This window comes from Anabrus simplex, chromosome 10 (assembly GCF_040414725.1).
Source record: "Anabrus simplex isolate iqAnaSimp1 chromosome 10, ASM4041472v1, whole genome shotgun sequence".
NCBI lineage: Eukaryota > Metazoa > Arthropoda > Insecta > Orthoptera > Tettigoniidae > Anabrus > Anabrus simplex.
This window is the reverse complement of record NC_090274.1, coordinates 69,837,001-69,859,500: the sequence shown is the minus strand read 5'-3', so window position 1 is coordinate 69,859,500 and position 22,500 is coordinate 69,837,001. Positions and strand designations below refer to the sequence as shown.

Below are 22,500 nucleotides of genomic sequence, written 5' to 3'. Positions count from 1 at the left end.
GGGTTAAGAGTGGGAAGGAAGCGGCCGTGGGCTTAAGGTACAGCCCCAGCATTTGCCTGGTGTGAAAATGGGAAACCACGGAAAACCATCTTTAGGGCTGCCGACAGTGGGGTTCGAACCCACTATCTCCCGGATGCAAGCGCACAGCTGCGCGTTCGTAACCGCACGGCCAACTCGCCCGGTAGCTATATTATTAGCAATAACTAATATTTTGATAATAAAGAGTTAGCCACAAGCAACTACTCGAACTGACAAACCCAATGTCGTATTTTAATGGAAAGACGTCAAATCGATAACTGTTCCACAGGTTCAGAAGTGTATTTCTTTGACTAAAATACATGGGGACTAAATCAGTGCCAGCCAGTCTGTACGGCCGAGTGGGCAGCCTGACAGGAAGAGGGAAGTTACTGTTATCAAGTGAGGTAGACACCGGAATGAGTGCCCTAGGATAACTCTTCTTGGAACAAATGTATCTGTTCATCCCACGAGGATCGTATGTCACGGAACTACTTGCGCACCCACAACGACCATTCCACACAGCATGCGAGCACGTTCATAACGAATTTATATACCTCAAATGTCTCAGCATAGCAATCGTTTCAATATAGCCACCAGGCAAATACTGGAGGACTGTACCTTAATTAAGGCCACGGCCGCTTCATTCCCACTCTAGGCCTTCCCATAAGACCTATCTCTGTCGGTGTGACGTAGAGCAAATTCTCAATAATAATAATAATAATAATAATAATAATAATAATAATAATAATAATAATAATAATAATAATATTCGCGCAAATGGATCTACCCTTTAGGTCACGTAGCCATCGGCTTGCATTCGGAAAATGCAGAGTTCGAACCTCACTGTCGGCAGCCCTGAAGCCATTTTCACATCAGACAAATGCTGGGGCTGTACCTTAATTAAGACCACGGTCGCTTCCTTCCCACTTCTAAGCCTTTCCTATCCCATCGTCGCCGTAAGATCTATCTGTATCTGTGCGCGTAAAGCAAATTGTATATTAAAAAAACCCATGGAAAATGCATAGGCCTACTGTGCCGAGGAAAGAAAACAAAGGAAAGAAAAAATCGCTCTATATATAAAATAAGACCTCCTTCATCGAGGACCTCCGAATGAAGCGAGGGCTTCCATCCACAGACGCTTGGAAAAAAATACTGCAGGACAGAGTGAAGAAAAGGGAAGAAATCTGGCTTGATTTTGACTCAACGGAGGCGATGATGAATAGAACATGGACAAAGACTAAACAGGACATGCGACATATCGTTAACTCGATGGCGGTCCATGGCTATCACCATAAACTGTGCAACACTGAGTACTTCCATGACCCTGACGCAACCTGTGTTTGCAAGCTGTGCAGTCGATATCATGTAATCGCATGCAAAAACCGGAGATTATCCATTGTGAACTTCTGTAATTTATTAAAATTATAAAATTCTTTTATTAACAACCACCTACTCAATACAATATAATACACTCATTGAATTATAAAATAATCATGAGGTGTCTTAAAAATGGCTTAAATAACGTAACATGTTTCGTTCGGCATTGCGAACATCATCAGCCGTTAGTACAAAGACTAAGGTCAGGGCCCTGAACTTAAGTGATTAAAATTGTTAAAAGAATAACAATGTCGTAATAAAAAGTAATATGATAACATTAGACTTAATTAGTAACAGTATGTACAGATCAACAGCAAGAATTTATGGTGAAATACATTGAACGATGGCAGTCTGTGGAGTTAAAAACAATCATGGGATTGTTAAAGTAAAAAACAAAAATAGATATTGTAGACAATTAAAATATACGTCAATGTGTGAAGCGTGGATTAATTATTGACGTTGGAGTTCTTACAATTGTGCGAAAACAAAAGTTGAATTAGAGTTAATTCAACAGTACGAGTCAAATAGAACCAGTCAACTAACGGCTGATGATGTTCGCAATGCCGAACGAAACATGTTCCGTTATTTAAGCCATTTTTTAAGACACCTCATGATTATTTTATAATTCAATGAGTGTATTATATTGTATTGAGTAGGTGGTTGTTAATAAAAGAATTTTATAATTTTAATATATTATCCTCAATACGGTTCCATTATGAGATTAATTACATGTAACTTCTGTAATGGTGAGAGGTGACGGTACATATGACAAACTGTTTATACCATGCACAATTTGTGTGCTGTATCTTTATTAATTATGATGATTAATAAAGAGTTTATAATTATTCAAATAAGAGTTTTGTGTGTACGTTGCTCAGAATTGAAAAAGGATGGCATTTCTGTATCAGTCGTGTCCACAGGAACAAGGAAATGCACTTTTAAATTTTCCGCAATTTCTGTCTGTCTGTCTATACACGCATCACGAGAAAACGGCTGAAGATAATTTAATAGAAATCGGTATGCAAAGTCGGTGAATAAGTCGCTATAATTTAGGCCATAAATAATTTTATTCACGCTGAGTGAAATGGTAGTTTAGGGGAAGAACTAAAATTTAATTCTCAAATATTTATGTAATTAGTGATCGTATCGACAAATACTACATAACTAAAGTTATATAGCATTAAATTTCAGATCATTTATGTCATACATTTTTACCGTACCGGCTATGATCACAGAGGTATTCATGAATTTGGCTTTTTGTTTCTAAGTCCATATCAGCGCCGAGTCACGTGAAAAAGGGTAAACAGATTTTAATGAAAATCTATATGTAAAGTCGGGGAATATGGAACTATAATCTACGCTATAAATAATGTTATAAGACGCCCTAACATCACAGAGTCGGAAGAAAACTAAATGTGAAGGCCTATGATATGGAAAGCGCATAAAAACTGTTCAGCAATAACATTACATTGACGATTGTGTGTTGTGTGCTTTGTGTCTTCTGCTGCCATTCCTCTGATAGATGGGAGTATAGCTACGTACCGAGTAGAACAGCCTGCCTGAATATCGGCGAGAAGTAGGTGGAGAGTTAGATCTCTTCTTTGGCACGCCATTCCTCTGGCTCATATTTTCTAATACTACTGCTACGTAACACCCTGGTTCGTCATAGCATTCAATCTATTGAATCCCTACTCTGAGGCACTTATTAGAATGAGCAGGGTGCACACTTAACGGAATAATGGCAGAGCAGTGTTTGCGTCTGTCTGCAACCTGGTCATTCCAGCACTGGGACATTGAATTTTTAGATCAGCAGCGCAGTACTGTTCGTTAAATGTGAGAAAATGTGCGGTTTTTCATTTGATCGAGTATTTGGTATGATAACATTGCATGTCATCGCTACATTCCTGTTGATGTCATTCTAATGACTTATGTTAACTTCAGTTTGGAAAATCATACACACAGTATTTTTGAGAATTCCGTAGCGAAGCACGGGTACATCAGCTGGTAATTAGTATAATTCACAGGGCGTCAAGTCCATATGGTCTGACACCGTGGTTAGCTGGTTCGAGTACCGTTGGACGCATTGGGGACGGGGGAACGGGGAGGGGGCAAGTAATTTCACCATCAGAATACGGGTCAATGGTGTAGGAGAGGTTGTGATATAGCCTACCATTTACAATCACTAGATTGCGTAGCAAAAGACCTGGATTCAGTTCCAAACTTATCCTCGTGTTCAGATGGAGTGAGGGACATATGATGCTGTTGATAGTGATTCATCTGTCGGTTGGAGACGTTAAGTCTTAAGGAGAACCTTTGGTGCTGTTCTAGAGCAGTAGCCTATGTGCCGGCACAAGGTTGAACCATCTCCTTTCCTATAATATATAATCTCATTCATTTAATCTCAAACTCCTGTGATGAAGTTGACGTCAGGAACGGCAATTGGTCGCAAAAACTCTGTACGAAGATTCATCTCATTTCTTACCCGAGCTCGTAAAGAAACGGGAAGAGGGTTGAACACACACTTACTTTATCATTGAGCCTTAATCCTGGATGCCTCTTAATCGATAAGAAGTGAATGATTCGTCCAAATCTTGCTTTCATTCCTCACTACTTTCAGGCTATTTAAGATATGTAGCCTATTTGTGTGATGTTCCAATCTGGGTGCTCTGAGTATTTATTTTATTTATTCGCGAAGCACAAGATACAGATACACTGAGCAAATTTCACTTGCACCGTCAACAGACTATTTAACAAACGTAAACTTTCATAATAAAATGTAACGAACATAACAAAATATAACAAGATCAGGTACACAGCCTACTAATAACCACTGTCCAAATCGAAAACCATGAGAATGTCCATGTTCATAGCCAAGTCGTCGTGGGTCAAGATGGCGGTATAATCCCTTCACATCAACTTATCTTTAAGAGACTTTATTTATACACCTTTCGAATACACTTATTTGATGCTATATCAAGCTCTTGTCCCCTATTAATATTGTTAAAGAGTGTTGGGAGGGGGATTAGGAAAGATCGTTGAAGTATTGAGTGCTGAGTGTGGGGAATGTGGAGAAGGTCTTTGGTTCTGGTGGAGCGGGAAGGAACACGGAGGGAGAAGAGTGAGACAAGATGTTCCGAGTGGTAATGCCCATTTAAGATCCCGCGAAGGAAACTCAGGTCAGCTACCTGTCGCCTGATGTGCAGCGCTGACATTAATTGCCATTAAGTGTTCTAAACGTTGCAGCACGCTACGGCAATCTGTCGAAATGAGGACAATCTTAAATTGTTGAGAGGTACCGTAAATAATTGCTGTGTAGGTTACAGGCATACAGCCGTAAAATTACGACCAAATTCATTCAAAGTGCAGACCCCAAGTAACTGGGGAAAGGCTAGGAAAAGATAATTGTTTCTAGTACGAAGAACATTAAGAACTTAGGTGACTCCTTCAGATTCTGAAGAGGCCTTGAACTCTGTTCATGTTGGAATTCAATACTTGTCATTGTGAATAACTTTCCCATTTCCATCGCGAGTTCATACGATAAGTTACAGTAACTCGAGACTCAGAAACTTCTGTACGTGATCAAGAAGCTTCAAAACTTCTCAAGTTTCTATAGCTCTCAGAAGAAAGTTGTTACGTAGGGCTGTGTGAGACTTCACACATTGCTGCGAACCGTTTCATCTAGCAAATGAGTCAACCTTATTGGAAACGAACGTAATTAGAAGTAACAAAGTATAAATTACACAAACTAATAAGAATCCAGTAGACGAGGCATGTAGTATAGCGTGACTGCTTAGTTAACAACTCGACATTTTTAACGAAGGAAAAAAGTTCCTACTGAGGATAAAGCAAAGGATATTTCCTAATGTGCTTGTAAAGATACGGATTATTCGTAGAATATAGTGAGAAATTGTGTCAAGACTCTGGATGACGAAGAGACAATTGAACGAACTATTGGGCGGAAAAAATCATCCTCAAACTTGCTACGGCCTTTCATAATAATAATAATAATAATAATAATAATAATTAGGAACTAAATCAAGATTCGGCAATCAACCATTAATCACCAAATGTGGAATAATTTCCCAAGTAGACAAATGCAAGTATCTAGGTGAAATTATTCAGCCAGCAGGGTTAAATCAGGAAGGTAATAAAGAAAGAACTGCTAAACTGCAGAGGGCTCACAAAATCACATGGAAGAGATACAACAAAAGATGTATATCAAAAAAATGCAAAATTACGACACTACAATACAGTCATCAAACCAGAGGCACTTTATGCATCTGAAACACTGATCATTGGCGCCAGGTCACAAATGAAAAGCATTGAGAAACAAGAGGAAAATTCTCAGAAAAATCCTAGGACCAAAGTTCGAAAATGGAATTTGGATGAAAAAGAAACCACACGAAATTTTTCAATTCACATTTAAAAAAAATCACAGATACTATCAGAAAGAGACGAGTAAAATTCTACGGACACCTACACAGAATGGATAACAACAGGCTGACAAAGAAAATTCTAAATCTAGCTCTAACCCTGAAAATCCGCAACAATTGTTTAGCAGAAATTGATGAAGATCTACAAGAAATGGGTATTGAGGACGAAACCATTCAAGATAGAATAAAATTTAGAAGCTTAGTAAACAAACATAAATTTGTAGAGAAACCAACAAGAAAAAATGCAGGCTGGACAGAAACACGCAGAAAGGAACACAGTGAAAAAATGAAGAGATATTGGGAAGAAAAGAAGAAGAAACATTGTGCAAAATAAGTTCAAACGCGCTCCACAGTTGGGCACAACGAATCAAAAAGAAAATTAGACCCTAACTATCACCCGCTCTAAATTAAAATTCATAGGACCGAGCTCGATAGCTGCAGTCGCTTAAATGCGGCCAGTATCCAGTATTCGGGAGATAGTAGGTTCGAACCCCACTTTCGGCAGCCCTGAAGGTGGTTTCTCGTGGTTTCCCCATTTTCACACCAGGCAAATGCTGGTGCTGTACTTTAAGGCCACGGCCGCTTCCTTCCCACTCCTAGGCCTTTCCTGTCCCATCGTCGCCATAAGACCTATCTGTTTCGGTGCGACGTAAAGCAACTAGAAAAAAAAATCATAGGTGAATTTTCCAAGGAGTTTGGAATGAAAGCAGGAGTAAGGCAGAGCGGTGGACTACCACCGACTCTCTAATTGCGGGCTGGAGAAGGTTATCCGTGAATGGGAAACAGAATTTAACAAGAACGATTCACGGAACTGGAGGTTCAAAGAACGGTGTGAAGATCAACTGTTTAGCTTTTGCTAATTTAGCGATCCTTTCTAGAAACACAGATACACCTGTAGAACAGATAAATCTTTCGAAAAAAAAAAACAAGCTGAAAAGGCTGGACTTTGGATTACCTTTGAAAAAAAAAAGTACCTACTAATATCACCATAGCTCCCCAACAACTAAAGACAAGGTATGGTAAGATTGAAAGAGTTAACAGCTTCAAACATCTCGGGGAGATTGTGCAGACGGGATCTAATGAAAAAGAAGCAGTAGGCGAGATAGGATGACCGCAACGTTTCGCAGAACACACGACCTGTACAAGGAAAAGACAATTTCAATGCAAACAAAACTCAGACTGTGATTAAACCCGAATGTGTCTATGGAAGTGAATGCCTACGCGCAACTGGAAAGCCAGCCGAAAAACTGGGCGCAATCCACTTACCTACGAGAATAGCGCCGATCCCAAGTAGTTGGCGAAACTGCCAGGATTATTATTATTATTATTATTATTATTATTATTATTATTATTATTATTATTATTATTATTATTATATCATGATTGTCGTTTAAAGGGGCGAACAACTAGGTCATCGCTCCCTAATCATATGAGATGCAATGAATTGAAATAATTAAAACTTCAAAATGTATCCACTGACCAGAATCTAAAACGAATGATTAAAAAATTACCATGAATACAAAATCAGTGGATCTTTTCATAATGCCTTATTTTTGGATGATTATTGTTGTCCAAAAGGGTCCAAAATCCAAGTCACTGACCCCTCATAATAGTACTAATCACTGGTAAAGCAGATTCATGGTGTTTCTCCTATAGTAGTATTAATCACAGTTGAAGACTCATTGGGTTCGTCACATAGTAGTACTAATCACAGGCCATGTATTCTCATGGTGTTGCTCAGACAGTGGCACTCATCACAGGCTACGTATACTCATGGTGTTGCTCACACGGTGGCACTCATCACAGGCTACGTATACTCATGGTGTTGCTCACACAGTGGCACTCATCACAGGCTACGTATACTCATGGTGTTGCTCACACAGTGGCACTCATCTCAGGCTACGTATTCTCATGGTGTTGCTCACACAGTGGCACTCATCTCAGGCCATGTATTCTCATGCTGTTGCTCACATAGTGATAATCACAGGCCACGTATTCTCATGGTGTTGCTCACATAGTGGTACTACTCATAGGCAATGTAGACCCACGTGTATCACACATTATGGCACCACCCACAGGCAACAGACCCATGGTGTTCATCGCGTAATGGTACTAATCACAGATTGTCTCATGGTTCCAAAAGTATCATCCCTTGGTTGCCCCCTTTTATTCGCCTCTTACAACAGGCAGGGGATACCGTAGATGTGTTCATCTGCGTCCCCCACCCACAGGGGGTAATACTACTACTACTACTACTACTACTACTACTACTAATAATAATAATAATAATAATAATAATAATAATATAATAATAATAATAATATAATAATAATAATAATAATAATAATAATAATAATAATAATAATAGGTTAAAATTCCACCGTCGAGAGCCCTGAAGATTTTTTCCATGGTTTTCCATTTTCACACCAGGCAAATGCTGCGGCTGTACAGCCGATACCTTTCCAATCCTAGCTGTTTTCCATCATTCCGTCGCCGAAAGAAAGATGTGTTAATGTGAAATTAAACAACTAGCAAATTAACGATGAAGTTGGAACTCAAGAGTTCAAATTGGGGCAAAGAGAAATAAGGATTGGAATAATTCAACAGGGGAAATGTTTGTTAATTTCTAACTTCTTTGAAAGAATACTGTAGGTAAACTATATAGATAGGAAATTTGGCGCCCGGGTTAACAGCCCTCAATGCAGATCAGTGGTAAACGATGAAATGAAATTGCGTATGGCTTTTAGTGCCGAGAGATCCCAGGACGGGTTCGGCTCGCCAGGTGCAGGTCTTTTGATGTGACGCCCGTAAGCGACCCGCGCGTCGTGATGAGGATGAAATGATGATTTATTTATTTTATTTAGCTTATGGCTAGTACATAACTCTACATACAAATATTCAAAAATATGACAAACAATATAACACCTTAAACAATCAACCAATCTCTAAAACAGTTCATAAACTTAAATCCAAGCTGTCCAACCATTGTACAACCCCGTCAGAAGCACACACAAACTCCTTCAGCTGACCGGAGTATAACCTCCTAGGACATTCGGTGACAATATGGTGGATGGTCTGTTTCTTCTCACCACAGTCGCACTCAGGGGAGGAGCGCATACCCCACATATGCAACAATGACCCACATCGTCCATGATTGGTACGGACTCTTGAGAAGAACCCAAGTTCTTCTGGGGAGGCTAAAACCAGGTGGTGGGTGTTAGCGACTAAAGAGGGTCTGCCATTCATCTGGAGCTGAGTTGGTCCACTCCAATTGCCGTTCATCAGAACCGTTAAAGTTCCTATTGATGAGTTCCCTTGCAGTCAATGGGCGGAGATCTTGACTTCAGACGTCCATACCTAACAACCATGTCTTCATGAATGGGAAGACTTGGGTTCATTGTTATCTTCCTGAACTCGCGAATTAGGTTATTTTGTCTGCGAATCCTTGGAGGTGTTATGTGACTCAAGACTGGCAACCAGAAAAGAGGAGTAGATCTGACTGCGCTGCTGACAATGCGCATCGTCTGATTCAGAACAACATCAATATTCTTAACATAAGGGCTATTCAGCCAAAGAGAAGAACAATACTCGGCTGTAGAGTATACCAGTCCCAGTGCTGACGACCTAAGAGTGGATGATGAAGACAACACATACACTCAGCTGTCGTGCCAGGGAAATTAACCAAGGATGGTTAAAATGCCCGACCCTGCCGGAAATCGAACCCGGGACCCCCGTGAGCAAAGGCCAGCACGCTAGCTATTTAGCCATGGAGCCGGACAGTGGTAAACGATGATGAGGTTCAGCCCACTTCTTTTATCTCTTCTGATCAGAGATTGTACAGAATGGCTATCTACTTGTACTTTTAAAATAATTAATCACCTACACCAGGGCAGAGCGCCAGGTCGCTATGGCGCCTAAAATTCTTTCTTTGGTGCCTTCTTTTTCGAGCTGAGTATAATCTCCCCTTTTACATATTTTATTCGCGGTTTGTTGTCGCCGAACTATTGCAAAACGCATGTAATAATACACAAATCCTTGACATTCCGCGCGATTGCTGCTTTGATATTAATGTTATTACTATTTTAAATAATAATCAAGGCCGCATTACATAAGCAATAGAAGAAAAATTAATGCTAAGTACGAACGTTTGTGTCTCGAGTAAACCTCTCGTAAAGAAAATATTACCGACATAAAAATAATTAAAATATTCTCATATAAATGACACGATGCTCATTTACTAATCAGAATACAATCTCGTTTGCTATTAAGTTTATTATTTCAACAGAGCTGTTATTGTAAAGTGAAATAGTACGTCGTCTCGCGGAATTTATTTCAGTATGTCAGGATACGAAGCTCCTAGACATGTGCATGAACACAAAAGGCATAATGAGGATGTTTTGTAAAGTATGGGTTGTTCTTTGCATCATATTAGGTTTTATATAGGTAGATAAGTTTTAAATTTTCAGTTAATAATCTTTTAACGACCACCTCTGTGGTGTAGTGGTTAACGTGATTAGCTGCCACCCCCGGAGGCCCGGGTTGGATTCACGGCTCTGTCACGAAATTTGAAAAGTGGTACAAGGGCTGGAACGGGATCCACTCAGCCTTGGGAGGTCAACTGAGTAGAAGGGGCTCGATTCCCTCCTCAACTGTCCTTGAAGTGGTTTCCCACTTTCCTTCCAAGCAAATGGTACCTAACTTAAGGCAACGGCCGCCTGCCATCTTCCTTGTCTAGCCCTTCCGACCCCCCCCGCCCCCCGCAATAAGGCTCCCATTCAGCATAGCAGGTGAGACAGCTTGGGCGAGGTACTGGTTCTCCTCGCCAGTTATACCCCCCTCCCGACCCGACCCAAAGTCTCACGCTCCAGGACACTGCCCTTGAGGCGGTAGAGGTGGGATCTCTAGCTGAGTCTGAGGATAAAACCAACCCTGGAGGGTAAATGGAGAAAGAAAGAAAGAAAGAAAGAAAGAAAGAAAGAAAGAAAGAAAGAATCGTGCAATTTGGTGTTGCTGACGACAATATTCACTTTGCTATTTACATTTTACAAGTTTCTTAGAAAAAACAGTCTCAAGATATGGTTAGTTTCATAAATGTGTATGTCTTATTTAGTTCAGTGTCTTTACAGTACATTTTGTGGTAATCTGTTGTAGTATAAAAAACTATAAATCCAGAGTATCTATTGCTATTACTACCTTGTTTCATTTTTCAGAAACCAGTATATGACCGATGCGATTACTAGAAAAATTACCTGGCTCCTACATTAAAAACATTTGTCATGGACTGACCTACACCGCTACCTCGTTTCCTGAAGACTCACACTCCCTCCAGAACAGTACTTTCTCCAAACGTCCTTTATGTCAGTTCGACTGCTGCATTTTTTACCCTACCACACACATTGTGTTATGGCCTTCACCTTGAGATACAGACAGACTAAACGGAGGTAAACAGAAAGTGACAGCACCGCTTTACCTGCGGTTTCACCTGTCGACCTTTGTTCATCTTGCCCTGAAGTTAGTTTTAAGATGAACCCCATTCAGCCATGGCTCACGTCTGTGAGTGTGTGGTGTATGGTGGAAAATAGCAAACAAACATGTATTTATCAAGTCCTTAGTCTTATCGAGCAAGTGGCTGTGAGCTGTCAGCTTGCATTCGGAAGATAGTGGGTTCGAACTCCACTGTCGGCAGTTCTGAATATTGCTTCCCGTGGTTTTTGCATTTTCACACCAGGCACAAGGTGTCGAGAGAGAGTACGTGCGAGTCTACTCATCTCTTCCCTCGAAATCCCTATGAGTCGAAAAATCTCCGTCATATACGTACACTACGATCTGTCTTGGAGGAAAAAAAAATTACCCCCATATCAGAAACGAACCCCGTTTTTTTGCTATTGGCTTTACGTCGCACCGACACAGATGTCTTATGGCGACGATGGGACAGAAAAGGGCTAGGATTGGGAAGGAAGCGGCCGTGGCCTTAATTAGGCACAGAACCAGCATTTGCCTGGTGTGAAAATGGGAAACCACGGAAAACCATCTTCAGGGCTGCCGACAGTGGGGTTCGAACCCACGATCTCCCGAATACCGTATACTGGCTGCACTTAAGCGACTGCAGCTATCGAGCTCGGTAGAAACGAACCCCCCCCCCTCTTCTCTAATAAATTGCTAGGCCCTATTACAAATCTAATTTTTGGAATTAGAAGAAGGAATTTCGGGAGGGGGAAGTTTCGCTTCTTAACAAACGGGCCTTTTCAGGGGGGATTTAATTTCGATTTTTAGTAACTTATTTTAATTTGCAATAGGCCGAAAAATGGGGAGTAATTAGTTAAAACCGGTCGTAAGTTTGCCAAGGACTGCGACAGGGTGCGAAATCGCGGGAGGGAAGGGATAGATTTTCCCCCCACCGACGATTTTATCTCAAAGGCCCCCCCCCACTAAAATTGCCCTGGGGGGATTCTTTCATTATAAAATAATGAGGAAAATGTAGAACACGTATAGTTTATTACTGAAATTAATTATTTTTACTTTGCATATTTTCATAGAAACATCAGCAATAAATCAAATGACTGCCAGACCTTGAGCAAGAAAACATCGCAGCAGTGGCAATCCGCACCTGCAGCCTATTGTTCATATTTCATTCTGGCAAGTCCATCTGAAACGCGGGCAAAAATGTAAATTTCTTGAAGCACTCCTACCTTGTCAATGCTGTTAAGTAGCTCGAGCTTACACCACTCCTCTACTTCTTGGAGAGGGCGTGTTTCCGATAGGTATCACTAGAACAATATTCACTTAAGGTGTGTACAAACCGACAAATTTGTTTTGTCAGTGCTTAGCCCTGGTAGACGAAGTTTCCGCTAATAAAGCAATAAGTCAGGACAAATCGCGCCTCGTCTGGCCTTTCGTAAGAAACGGACAGTCTGTCATAAATTTCTCAGCTGGTTGGAATAACTTTCTAATGTTTATTATTCTCGTTATCACGACAAAATTCAAACAGAAAGATCTACAATTTACATGTTCAAGAGGGAGGGGGTATTTTATTCAAAGGGTAATTTTATACCCCCTCCCCCGCCGGATACTACCAGAAATAAACACCAACATTTAAGCCCTATGTTCCTTCTCCCCCCCCCCCCCCCATTTCTTTCTGATTTCGCACCCTGGACTGCGATGTTTGTAACGTGTGCTCGTCTTCTCGGTTCTTCCGACCCGTTTTAAAGAGTAGGATGACGGGTCGGTAGACTAAGAAGGATTCTAAACTTGGCCATCGATTATTTCATTTACCCGAGATGAAGTTCGGTTTGTATCTTTTTATTCGATCTGAGGACTGGGGCTCTTGTCTTTTTCGCAGAATTTTATTTTGGAACAAGGCCACGGTCGTTTCCTTCCCACTTCTAGACCTTTCTTATCCTATCGTCGCCATTAGATCTGTCTGAGTAGGTGCGACGCAAAGCAGAGTGTAGAAAAAGGAAATAAGACCTTCAATTTTACGAGCAATCCAATCAATCGGGATATGAATGTTAATTTTTAAAACCTCACATGCGTTGGCACGGGTTGAAATTGCAGACCCCTAGGTGAGAAGTCAGTGCTGGTGTCGCTTTAGCTACTACTACTACTACTACTACTACTACTACTACTACTACTACTACTAATAATAATAATAATAATAATAATAATAATAATAATACGGTCATCTCAAACGAATGGACGGAAACAGGCTGACTAAACAGATCTTTCACTTTTTTGACTCCAAACGCAAAACCACAATGCCATGGTTTATGAACACTAAAGAATACCTCCATATGCTGCATATAAAACCCGAAGGCGCCTTCAATAGAAATTCCTTCCGCCAAAAAGATACTGACGAATGGGCTAAACCGAGACGAGCAACCGAACAGAAGACAAGGTACCACCAAGGACAGAGGAACGCAAGCTGGCCCTTCACAGAGAATGATGGAATTCTGGGCTCAAAATAAAGCGAAGCAAACTGTAACAAGACTTAACATGGTCGTAGATACCCCAACGAATAATAATAAATTATTTTATATGGTGCCTTAGTGGCTCAGGCGCCAGCGCGCCAACCTCTCACCGCTGGGTTCTGTGGTTCAAATCCCGGTCACTCCATGTGAGATTTGTGCTGGACAAAGCGGAGGCGGGACAGGTTTTTCTCCGGGAACTCCGCTTTTCCCTGGCATCTCTCATTCCAGCAACACTCTATAATATCATTTCATCTGTCAGTCATTAATCAATGCTCCAGAGGAGTGCGACAAGCTTCGGCAGCCGGCACAATTCCTATCCTCGCCGCTAGATGGGGACTTCATTCCATTCCTGACGCGCTCGAATGACTGGAAACAAGCTGTTGGTTTTCATTATTTTACCTCACACTAACTGCTTTCGCCGAAGAGCCTTATATTGTTCTGCAGGAGTTTTTTTTTTTTTTTTTTTTTGCTAGTGGCTTTATGTCGCACCGACACAGGTAGGTCTTATGGCGGAAAACCATCTTCAGGGCTGCCGACAGTGGGATTCGAACCCACTATCTCCCGGATGCAAGCTCACTGTCGCGCGCCTCCAACCGCACGGCCAACTCGCACGGTAGGAGTTGTTCTAGTGTCGGTAAAACTAGCCACACAAGGCTGACGTACAGGGATCAAACACGCTAACTTGGGTTTAGAAGACCAGCGCTCCACCGCCTGTACTACTTGTTTCCGAGTCCCCATGAACCCACAGACCAAAGTCCACCATTTCCTTCTGTCTTGCGCTATGACGCAAAGACTTCCCAAATTACCGAGCGAGTTCGCCGTGCGGTTAGAGTCGCGCAGCTGTGAGCTTGCATTCGGAAGATACTGGGTTCGAGTCCGACGGTCGGCAGCAATATAGTTTTCCGTGGTTTCCCATTTTCACACCAGGCAAATGCTGGGGCTGTGTCATAAGCAAGGCCACAGCCGCTATCTTCCCTATCCTAACGCTTCCCCATCCTTCCGTCGCAGAAAACCTTCGATCCAATGATGCCATTAATCCACCTCATCCATTGTCACCCTCTTCCTTTTTTTCCTACCAGTCTTCCCAGCATTAAGGTCTTTTCCAGTGAATCATGTCTTCTCATAATGCGACCAAAGTATTTCAGTTTTTGTTACAGTATTTGTCCTTCCAATGAGGAGCCTTGGTTGATTTCCTGTAATACATGCTTGCCTGTTGTTTAAAGGTGCCTAACATCTACCCATGCCATCGGCCCCGAAACAGATATACAGTATTTACCGTCCACGGAACTCTAACGAGTTTTCTCCAACATCATAGTTCGAAAGCGTATCCCGTGACTGTCGTAAGGGGCGATTAAAAGGGGCCCCAGGGGCTCCATCGTATCGTACTCGGTTCGAATTGAGTTCCATATAAACGCGGATCGTACTGAGATCGTATTGAAAAAGACTGCGCACACATTCCATGTTTCTTCTGACGAAATCATCATCAAAGTTCTGTCGAAATAACAAATCTAATAAGCCAGTAAATATATTTACGTGTATAAATGATCAACAACTGCAATCATGTTAAAAGACTGCCAGCCCTTGCGATTAACAAAATCACGATAACCTTCTGTTGGGGTGAAAAATTGGAATGTGCGTCCCATCTATTGCACCACTTACATTTGGAATACCACACATACTTTCAAAATTGAAAGTTATCTCCTGGACTTCTACTGCATTTGGCGTTTTTAAATTCTAAAAGGTGATACCGAGTTTACTACAATTCTGCATCGTTCGTATACGTCGATGTTGCCTGGCGGATTCAATACGATACTCAAATACTACTATATGTAAACAGGGATCGTATTCAATTCGGTAAGTGTACTCAAATCGATCTCAATCCCCATGTAAATGTACTAAATAACTGATGCAGAAATAAGGAGAATAGAAAAGTTTGAAATATGGTGTTACAGGTTACAGAAGAATGCTGAAGGTCGGATGGGTGGATGGATAATTAATAAATAAATAAATAAATAAATATTTTTTACAAGTTGCTTTACGCCGCACCGACACAAATAGGTCTTATGTCGACGACGGGACAGGAAAGAGGAGTGGGAAGGAAGTGGTCGTGGTTTTACGTTACAGCCGCAGCATTTGCCTGGTGTGAAAACAGGAAACCACGGAAATCCATCTAGGGACTGCAGCTATCGAGCTCGGTGAATATAAATAAATAAATAAATAAACCCCTTAACACATTCGAATTGCTATGAAGCAACCCCTATGGATGGACGTTGAACGTTGGCCGAAGATGTTAATGGGTAAGAGTTAGGCTATTAATGAGTTGGCAAAAAGAAAGACGAACACAGCACAGATGGGCTCAACAATGCCACTGTCATGGGATGCATTGCGATTATTATTAAGGAAGAGCGACAATGGGAGTACACAAGAAGACCAGATTAACCGAAATTAAGGATACGGTATATTTATTTTGTGTTTATGTCGTGCAATGTTTTACTTCTCAGGAAACAATGTTTGACGGTAGATTTTTCTCATTTCACATTGCTAACTTCAGCGAAGGTAATATCTAGCATTCTGGGCCAGACTTACTTACATCAAAACAGAAATAATTATTTAATGTTGACATAACAGTAATGATAATTAAATACAGTTTTTGTCCTCACACTGTGGGCGACCCATGAACGATTCAGAGCTCAAACGGGGCAATTCATTCATCAAAAAAAACAGTTGTGAAATTGGTCTAATCATTATAACAGAAATGTATCAACTATCTAAAAATCTTAATCGATAGTTTCCATTTAAACCATCTCAGAAGGAAGGCAGTTGTTCATCCACCAGTATTATATGTAACGTTTCTTCTAAAGAAACAGTTTTCCAATAAAAAACACGGATGTTTCGAACATGAGAACTAATCATTTTCTAACTTATTCGAAAAATGGATGAGGTGGTTGGGGATATGCGAATGTTCAAGAAGATATTACAATTTTTAGGTAAGCCTAGTGGTTGCAGTCTTCCTACTACATCATAGTAATTCCTATTAGACTAATAACCCATGTGGCACACTGCAAGGCTTGGCGTGTAATTTCAGTATTACAAGTGCTATTGGGATGAGAATTACAGGGGCTCCATAGTAAATATAAAATAAACCCGTTAGACGTCCCACAATTACTATCAGCTGAAAATGTTCCAAGTTGCTGACAGCTACACTCGCAAATGGACAGTCAAATAGAATTATACTTAAACCTAATATCTAATACACAAATTAGCATGATGAATGAATATTATTTTCTTCGGACATTATTTTTACATTGTGCCTCTAATATACTGTCGTTCAGGAGGGCTTGCTGTCTACGGTAAAATGAACCCTTCATGAAATTCTGATTTTAAAAAAAGTACCCCACGAAAAGGTGACAATTTTAAGCACAGACAGAATGCGTATTGAAGAAATTAATTTTACCGTACTTTAAATACAAACAATTAACTAAACGAGAGGATTATTTATAGATTTTGAAATAAAACTTTTGCTAATATTTCGTACCTACATGAAGTGCGTCAACGATTTTAAAATAAATTTGAGCCCGAGGTAAAAGTATAATTATAAAATAAATACACTGACAATTCCTGGATGTAATGATTGACTTATGTCAATGTATGTACCTACGCACTTAAAATAAATGTTGAAAGAAACATAGGATATTTCTTGATTATGTCATATTTTAAATGGTTAAATATTTCCTTACCGTATCTAAACGACGTGGATGACGAGGGGGAATCCGAACAACTTTTTAATTGATGTTACTGGAATATTGGTCTTGAATCACTATTTTCAGGTGTTACACACGCAGTTATTCCTAGTCGAACGTAAGGTTGCATTTCTCAGTGTAATAAATCACACTTTTCAAACAGTGTTTCATTCAAGTTAAACGAAATAACCGTGTTTGCACATCACAGCTGACATTCGTAACCTCACCGGCACATGTAGAATGAACTACTGAATCCGAACACACGCGCGCACTTATTCTCAAACGAAATGACAAATGGGATTAGGTGGCGCTAACTTGTGAGAAAAACATGGTTTAGTGATATCGATTGCTCGCAACATCATTCGATATATATTGAGGGCATCTCATAGTTTCAGTTCAGCTCACAGGTAGCGCAGGAGCTTGTACTTTCAGGACAGGCATTTTTCGAGGTTGAACAGTTCTCTCCATAGATGGCAGGCAAGCATACTGCTAGTGTACAGAAAGCCTACGCATCATGCCAACATCGGAATGCGAAAACTATGTATAATTATGTACTTTGTTTAGCAATTAAGTGATAGCAGTTAAAATAAATATGAATGAGAATAATGAGAATCACTGTATACTACTATTCTTCATTCATGACGATGTTATAACTGCTTAAAGTAATTCTAAATGTAAGCAGTAGTCGGTGAAGGTTGCCTACCTTGACCGAAGCTCCTATTTTACAAGCTGTCAGTTAGCTGCACAATGTAGATGAGAATGGCAGTGTGATAGTTAACCTCTTCAGGGGGATTGACATATGTGTGGACACAACATTTTTAACGTAATATTTCCGTTCTGAATCGGTTTTAAACCAAACAAACTGCACAAATGCGCAAATTAGGTGTGTAATCCCTAAATTTAAAAATTCTGTGAAAACTGTCAATTTCTCTTATTGTCTACCAAACAAACATTTACGGTATCAAAAAAATAATGACAAAAAATATTATTTGTCCCTGAAGAGGTTAAGTGAAATAGTGTGAAAGAATCGTGTGTTTTGTGTGAAAAATATATCGTGACATTTGTTTACATTGGCTGTTTACTCCTATTTTGGAACGGATGCTATTTTCATAAACAAGGTAAGTCATTTATGTTTATTTATTTTGTTGAGTTTTAGCTGTCATGTGAATGATCACATGGATAAATTTGAGAAAATATGAAGTAATGACTTTTATAGATACCCCTAATTTCTGGGCAATATTCAATGGATTTTTTTTGAAAACTCGGAACTTAGTTTTCCTTTTTCATCGTGAATATTTAGTTTATGTCATTTAGAACTATATTTTGTGGAATTAATTTTTAAACAGAATGCATTAACAGTTTATGCGCGCGTTTTAAGAGGGGATCATTCTGTTTAATCGGAAATTTGAGAGAAATCGTGTTACGAGACTACATTAAGTAATTTCTTCCTACAAATGTAAATCAAAAAGGATTTGCAATTGTAATTCCAGCTTTGTGGTCAACTTCTCACTTCTTCGTGTAAAGAACAGCAGATACATAAGGTGCTTTTCTCTCGGAATTATTTCAGCGGTAATGCACAGTAAACATTACAAGGAACACTGTTATAATCTACATCTTATGTCCCGTATATCATGAATGTAAATTCATGCTTATTTTGCGAAAAGTTGTACTATTTAACACGTTAATAATTTTGTACCATTATTATTCTTTCTAAAAAAAAAGTATCGAGACCAATGAGAAACGTATTGTTGCATTTAGCAAATTAGTGAAAACACATCTTTTTTGCAATCTTAATATTGTAGATCCACTGAGAATTTTATTCGCATGGGAATAAAAAGATGTTAAAACCAAAAGGATAGTATAAAATATCATCAATAAAGGTATACAAATATTAAAATGGAACATATACATAAATGCTTCAGCTATGAAGTGTGTCCACGTTCTTATCCGGGGGGATAAGGAAAGGAATGTCAACAGACTGGAAGCTGAAAAGTAAATATTGAAAGAGGAAGCAGTTCTAGATGAATCCTTAAGGATATGATTAGAATTCTACATGTCTTAAACTTATCATCAATTGATTGATTTTGTTTCAATATTTTCTGTCTGCAGCTGTACGGAAAATATATTTATTCTTATTTATTGTGTCTGGGAAACCCTTGTTCCAAGAAGATGCCTCGAAAATCTATGCCGTATCTTTAATCATTTCTTAAAATGGTTTTTAGTGAAAAGTTCTGTTGCCTTCAGTATATTATTATTATTATTATTATTATTATTATTATTATTATTATTATTTGATTCGTTATGCCCAGCTGGGCGTGTGAAGTTATTTAGCACAATGTTTCTTCTTGTCTTCCCAGAATCTCTTCATCCTTTCGCTGTGCTTCTTTTTTACGTTCTTGCGTCCATTCTTATTAATTATTATGATGTCCGATTCGTTGGTTGAATGGGCAGCGTCAGGGGGTCCCGGGTTCGATTCCCGGTCGGGTCGGGGATTTGAACCTTTATTGGTTAATTCGTTAATTCCGGGGGCTGGGTATTTATGCTGTTCCCAACACCCCTGCAACTCGCACACCACACAGAACACTATCCTCCACCACAATAAGACGCAGTTTCTTTCTTTCTTTCTTTCTTTCTTTCTTTCTTTCTTTCTTCGTTATGCCCATTCAAAGCGCGCGTTTGCACTTGTTCGGTGGTCTGATGGTTTTCGCCATCTTATCCTCCCAAAATCTCTCCTGAATGCAGTGTTGCATCTTGCGTTCGGTGGACCACTTCCTACCAGTTTTCTTTTTTAGGTTTCACCACGAATTTGTGCTTGACTATTATTGTACTAAAGGCTCCACGATCTTGTATGATGTCCTCCGTAATATTCATTTCTTGGAGGTCCGCTTTAGTTCTTTCTAGCCAGTTTATTTTGACCTTCGAGTTGATTACTTTAAATAATCTTTTGGTGAGTCTGTCGCTGTCCATTCTATAGATATGGCCATAGAATTTCAGGCGTCTCTTGCATACGGCATCAGTGAATCTGTCAGTTAATGGGTATAGATCCGCTGTTGTCCTCTTAATCCAAATTCCGTTTTCTCTCATGGGACCATAAATTTTCCGGAGAATTTTCCTTTCTTGCTTCTCAATTTCTATAATTTTAGATTATTATTATTATTATTATTATTATTATTGAAGAATTAATATTTCTTACATTTGAGTACATGCATGGGTGGATTAGATAATTTCTGTAATCTGCCACCAAACCTAACGCAGTAATTTGTTTAACACTGGTTAAAGAGGAACATTTTTACGAGTTAGAAGTTTAATGCACGGGTCGAAGCGAGCGCCTTAAACCACACGAATAAAAGGATCAGATTTTCATCACCATTCGAACATGTGCCGAAAAACATACTTTTTAAGTGTACAAATTTTAGTTAGTTATAAAACAATTAATTCAACAAACCCAATTGTATGCAGCAAATTTAGATGCATTTGCAGGAGGATTTACAAAGCTGAGGCGGGTACTCCGGTTTTCCCTGTCATCTTTCATTCCAGCAACATTCTCCAATATCATTTCATTTCATCTGTTAGTCATCTGTTAGCAAAAAAAAAAAAAAAAAAAAAAAAAAAGAAAGTTACCGTAGTCATTTATCATTGGCCCAGAGGAGTGGGACAGGCTTCGGCAGCCGGCACAATTCCTATCCTCGCCGCTAGAAGGGGGCTTCATTCATTCCATTCCTCACCCGGTCGAATGACTGGAAACAGTCTGTCGACTTTCAGTTTCATTTTTCACCGCCCCCTCTCGTAAATTGTATTTAAAAGGACCCCTGCTCATTTAAAGTGTTTTGTAATAATAATAATAATAAAAAAATTATTATTATTATTATTATTATTATTATTATTATTATTATTATTATTATTATTATTATTATTATTATTATTATTCATCCCCCAGTAAAAGTCTTATCTACGCAGTTCGTCGGTATGGTTATTTAATTACATATAGGCCTACCCAACATACATGTATTACAAGGACTAAGGAAGCCTCTAACGGTAGAAAGTAAATTCTCGTAAAAGCGGTCGAAATTAGTCTGGCAAAAAGATTAAGCCTCTCCAGTTTACGAACACAGTGGAGGGCGACCTCACGGCTGTCAAAGACATCCTTCCGACAGAGACGTTTCGTAATCACACGGCTGAGGACGAAATCTGCCGGCACTGCGAAGGACCAAATACCCCCGTTCATCCTGTCACAGCATGTCAAGACGTTGGGTGGGCCTAATTGGATTTGGACTTGTATGGTGAATACAGGCCGCAAACTACACAGTGGCACTGGTATTCAAAGTGTGGTACACGTACCACTAGGGGTGTACACGACGTCGTCTCAAGGGATACGCAAATGTATTGTACGTTGTGTTTCCAGTGAGAAGTTCAGAAAATAGTTTAGGCTGCTCACTTTCAATAACATCTTGTTTTGATGTAGTGTTTTTGTCTACCATTACACAGAGTTCCCTTTCTGAACTATTCTAAATTATAAGCCAGTTTGTACCTCCCATTGATTAGGTATGTAAAAACACTTGCTTAAGGTGCATTGCTCTTTGTTGACTTTATTTTGTTTCGAAATCCATTGATTTACTTCAGATTTTCTTCAGTAGCAGTGTAGGCTGAATAATACAATAGTAATTATTGCATTAATAAATATACTCTTATATTATACTTAAAGGTCGAATCAGCAGGAAAATTGAACAGCATTTAGATGACGACCAATATGGCTTCAGAGCAGGTAAGGGTACTAGAGAAGCAATTCTAGCTCTGCGTCAAATGCTGGAGAGAAGACTGGAAGTTAACAGGAAAACTTATATAACATTCGTGGATTTAGAGAAAGCATTCGACAAGGTTGACTGGAAGTTATTATTTCAAACTCAGAAAACGTTGGGTCTTGATTGGAAGGACATATGTTTGCTTTTTAACCTGTATAGAGTCCAA

General features: G+C 39.6%; 2 protein-coding genes across 4 annotated transcripts in view; one reads left to right on the top strand and one right to left on the bottom strand.

Annotated features, from left to right (window-relative positions):
• Positions 1 to 17,758, bottom strand: part of LOC136881941 (uncharacterized) — a 478,253-nt gene extending 460,495 nt beyond the window's left edge. For all 3 annotated transcript variants that reach the window (XR_010861050.2, XM_067154405.2, XM_068229428.1), the window contains exon 1: positions 17,533 to 17,758. The gene's annotated coding sequence lies outside the window, so the exon portion shown is untranslated. The remainder of the gene's footprint in view (positions 1 to 17,532) is intronic.
• A 531-nt stretch (positions 17,759 to 18,289) lies between these two features.
• The window catches only part of LOC136882159 (sphingomyelin phosphodiesterase), a 365,024-nt gene continuing 360,813 nt past the window's right edge, over positions 18,290 to 22,500 (top strand). Inside the window, exon 1 of the mRNA XM_067154709.2 lies at positions 18,290 to 18,653. The gene's annotated coding sequence lies outside the window, so the exon portion shown is untranslated. The remainder of the gene's footprint in view (positions 18,654 to 22,500) is intronic.